This window comes from Triticum aestivum, chromosome 3D (assembly GCF_018294505.1).
Source record: "Triticum aestivum cultivar Chinese Spring chromosome 3D, IWGSC CS RefSeq v2.1, whole genome shotgun sequence".
Classification (NCBI taxonomy): Eukaryota; Viridiplantae; Streptophyta; class Magnoliopsida; order Poales; family Poaceae; genus Triticum; species Triticum aestivum.
Window position 1 is genome coordinate 406,631,791 of NC_057802.1, and position 4,563 is coordinate 406,636,353.

Sequence of the window (4,563 nt, forward strand, 5' to 3'; positions counted from 1 at the left end):
GAGGCAAACTCTGATCTCTGGCTATGGTCAGATCGAAGATCTGGTTGACGGTAAGCCGCCTACCTCTTCGTCCTTTCTTGCCATCTGCCGCTTTTGGCTCGTTTTCTGACTTGGTGTTCTTCTCTTCTTTTCTTCTTCTTTCTTTCACAGAGTATTTCCCTGGCTATTCTACCGCCGCCAACCAGACCATTGAGGCCCGCCGCCAAGCGTGAAGGCAGGCTGGCTTCGAGATTTCGCCAACCGTCGGCCGTTCGCTGGAGGAGCAGCTCTTGGCGATCCAGGCCCGCATCCAGCCGGCTCACCGACTGCTCCGCCGGCTTCAGCGTGCCGGGGCGCAAGTGTTGGCCGCCCTCTGGCCCGGCCAAGTGGTTCCTCGCACCCCCAGTCGGACCGCCGACTGGCTGGAGGTGGCAGTCGGCCGCTTCGAAGCCTAGAAGGCCTCGGCGGCTCGGTCCGGCGCCAGGCGGGCGCTGGAGTTCATCAAGGCCTGGTATCCCGGCCTGAGCCTGGATCAGCTGGCTACCTGGCGGCAGCAAGCCGACACGGAGCTGGAGCCAGCGCGGCCGGCTATCATCCGGCGGGCTTCGGCAATCGCCGACTACACCGACACCAGCGTCTTCGCCCCCGAGGTAGATGACAACGGTGTCGCCCAGCCGGAGGAGTGGTTCGGGCTGAACCCGGCGGCCGGTGAAGACTCGGCGGAGGAGATCGACTCCAGCGACGAGGGCAAAGAGGAGGAGGAGGAGGGTGAAGACGCCGAGCCGGCTGGTGGAGCAGCCGACCAGCCTCAGCCTGACCGCGCCTCCAGCACCACGTCACGCACGAGTGCGTCGCCTGCCACTGGTGGTGACCAAGCCGAGACCCGCTAGGCGGCCACTCCTTCAGCCGGCGAGGCCGTCTCCGCCGACCAGCTCGGCTTCCACGGCGCGCCCTAATCTGCCATCTTTTGTTTTCCTGTTTTGTTACTTTTGGAACAATACTCTGTTAAGTCTGCACAATTCCACCCACTGGGGGTGTATTCGAACCATGTTGATTGTCAGCCTGTTGGGGGCCTTTATATGTATATATAACTTATGCATGCATTTGGCTTTTCCTCGTACTTTGCTTTTTATCCTTCTGCTGTTTCCTTTGCCGCCCTCCCTTGGTTGCCGCCTCCCTAGTCGGACAGTTGCTCTGCAATCTGTAGCTGGAGGAGTGCTTGGCCAATTGAGGAGGGAAGTACTCTAGCTTTGCTGGACTAAAGCTAAGTGTCTAGGAAGCCGGCCAGCCGGCTGTTCTGACAGCCGGCAGGCGTGTTCGGAGGCCGTCTTTTTGCTATATAAGTTCGTTGTTCCTTAGCCGTTTTTCGTGTGGGCATCCTTTCTGCCTTGCCTCTTGTTAGTCGGACAGTCGGTTCTTCGAGCTGCGACTTTCAACAAGAGAGGACTCGGGAGCCGGCACACTACTTGTCTGACTTCAGGTAGAACATTTAATATAGCTCAAGGCGGCCAGTCCCCGGGCCGACTAGTCGAACCCGGTGCCACACAAGAAATCAAATGTAATAATACATTCATGGATATGACACTCGTCATTCATAGATAAACAAAGGCAGTCCCTGAGTACTGTTCGGGGGGCCTGTTGGTTCGTACTTAAATACAAAAGGGTAGCATGATACATACTGCTTTCAACTGTAAAATCTTCTCAGGAGGTTCGCATTCCATGGTCGCTCCGACTCCTTGCCGGAGTCATCTCTCTTTCGTGCTCTTGGTTTTTGTGCATCGATCAAGTAGTAGGAGTCGTTGCCGAGTGCCTTGCTGACGACGAAGGGGCCTTCCCAAGGGGCCGAGAGCTTGTGCTGGCCGGCTGTTCGCTGGATCAGCCGGAGCACAAGGTCGCCCTCTTGGAAGGATCTTGGCTTGACCTTGCGGTTGTAGTAGCGGCGCAGCCCTTGCTGGTAGATGGCGGACCGGCTGAGTGCTAATAGCCGGCCTTCTTCCAGTAGGTCGACGCCGTCTTCTCTTGCTTCCTTGGCCTCCTCCTCCGTGTACATGGTAATCCGAGGCGAGTCGAACTCGATGTCTGTTGGGATGACAGCCTCGGCACCGTACACGAGGAAAAATGGAGTGAAGCCGGTTGACTTGTTGGGTGTAGTGCGCAGACTCCAGAGGACAGCCGGCAGCTCATCGAGCCAGCAGCCGGCTGATCGCTCCAGTGGTACAACCAGTCGGGGCTTGATGCCGGAGAGGATGAGTCCATTTGCTTGCTCGACCTGGCCGTTTGACTGCGGGTGGGCAACGGACGCTAAGTCCAGTCGGATGCCCTGCGTCGTGCAGAAACGTGCCAGTGCTCCTTTGGCGAAGTTCGTGCCGTTGTCGGTGATGATGCTGTGCGGCACGCCGTACCGAGTAGTGATGTCAGTGATGAATGTCACGGCAGTCGGCCCGTTCAGCTTCTTAATCGGCTTTGCTTCGATCCACTTTGTGAACTTGTCCACAGCGACAAGTAGATGCGTCAAGCCGCCGCGGGCTGTCTTGAAAGGGCCCACCATGTCCAGTCCCCAGACGGCAAAAGGCCAGGTGAGGGGAATGGTCTTGAGGGCAGAAGCCGGCAGGTGTTGCTTGGAACTGAAAACTTGGCATCCTCTGCAGCTCTTGACTATTTCTTTAGCATCCTCCAAGGCAGTCGGCCAGTAGAAACCATGGCGGAAAGCCTTGGCCACAAGTGATCTTGAGGCTGCGTGGTGGCCGCATTCGCCTTGGTGGATATCCTTGAGGATTGCCACTCCTTTTTCCGGCTCGACACAACGCTGGAAGACTCCAGTGACGCTGCGCTTCACAAGCTCTCTGTTGATTATTGCATATGCTGCGGCTCGTCGTTGCACTAGTCTTGCTGAGATCTCATCAGCCGGCAGCTCTCTGCTGAGTAGGAACTTGAGGATGGGCTGGGCCCATGATGGAGCTGTGACTTCTTCTTTTGTTAGTGTAGCCACCAAGACTCGGGTGGGTGGGTTGGGTGGCGCGGAATTGGAGTCGGCCATCGCTTCTTGTGTCGTTGCAGTCCCCGGGCCGGGTTCTGAAGTCCCCGGCCCGGGTGCGACTACGGCAGTCCCCGGGCCAGTTGTCGAAGTCCCCGTGCCGCCTGCGGGGTTTCTCCAGTCGGATCCGGCTGTATCTGGCGCCGGCGGTACGAAGATGGAGTACGACTCTGGAGACGGCTTGATGGACGGCTTGAGGAAGCGCTGGAGGGAGACACCAGTCGGTATGGCTTGTCGGGTGGAGCCTATTCGTGCTAGGGCATCTGCTTGGTCGTTGTCGGTCCTTGGCACGTGAAGGAACTCGCACCCTTCGAAGTATCCACTGATCTGCTGGACGAGGAATCGATAGCTCGCCATGTTCGCGTCCTTGGCGTCCCAGTCGCCAGACGACTGCTGGACCACCAAGTCTGAGTCGCCGTAACACAGGATCCGGCGTATGCCGAGCTCTTTGGCTAGCCGGAGCCCATGTACGAGCGCCTCGTACTCGGCCACGTTGTTGGAGGCGGCGCAGTGGATCAACAGCGTGTACTTGAGATTGTCGCCTTTGGGAGAGGTGAGGACGATGCCGGCTCCCAAGCCAGTGCGCATCTTGGACCCGTCAAAGTGCATCCGCCAATGGGTAGAGTCGGGAGCCGGCGGTAGGTACTGGGTCTCGGCCCAGTCGACGAGGAAGTCGGCCATTGCTTGGGACTTGATGGCGGTGCGGGGTTGGTAGAAGATCGTGTAGGGCGCTAGTGCAATAGCCCATTTAGCCACCCGGCCGGATGCATCCCGGCTGCCTATGATCTCGGCGAGCGGGGCGGTGCACACGACCGTGATGGGGTGCTCTTGGAAGTAGGGCTTCAATTTCTTGGCGGCGAAGTACACCCCATAGCACATCTTCTGGTAGTGCGGGTAGTTCTGCTTTGAGCTAGATAGCACTTCGCTTAGGTAGTACACCGGCCTCTGGACTAGCTGGGCTCGGCCTTCTTCCGGGCGCTGGACCACAACAACAGTGCTGACGACTCGGCTAGCCGCGGCGATGTAGAGGAGCATGGGCTCCTTTTCAGTCGGCGCTGCCAGGACAGGCGGAGTGGTCAGCATTTTCTTCAACACATGGAAGACTTGGTCGGCTTGATCATTCCACTCTAAGTGAGTGGACTTCTTCATGAGTCGGTACAAGGGGAGAGCCTTCTCTCCTAGTCAGCTGATAAAACGATTCAGGGAGGCTAAGCAGCCAGTGAACTTCTGCACATCTCGCAGCTTGGTGGGAATCTCCATCCTCTCGATGGCCTTGATCTTGACGGGGTTGCATTCGATGCCGCGTTCGGAGACCAGGAAGCCTAGTAGTTGGCCGGCTGGCACTCCGAACACGCACTTCTCGGGGTTGAGCTTGATTTGGAATCGGTGCAAGTTGGCGAATGTTTCTTTCAGGTCTTCCAGCAAGGTGCCGCGCTTCTCTTTCTTCACCACAATGTCGTCTACATAGACGTGGGCATTTCTGCCGAGTTGTTTCAAGAGGCATTTCTGCATGCAACGCTGAAAAGTGGCACCGGCATTTCTCAAGCCAA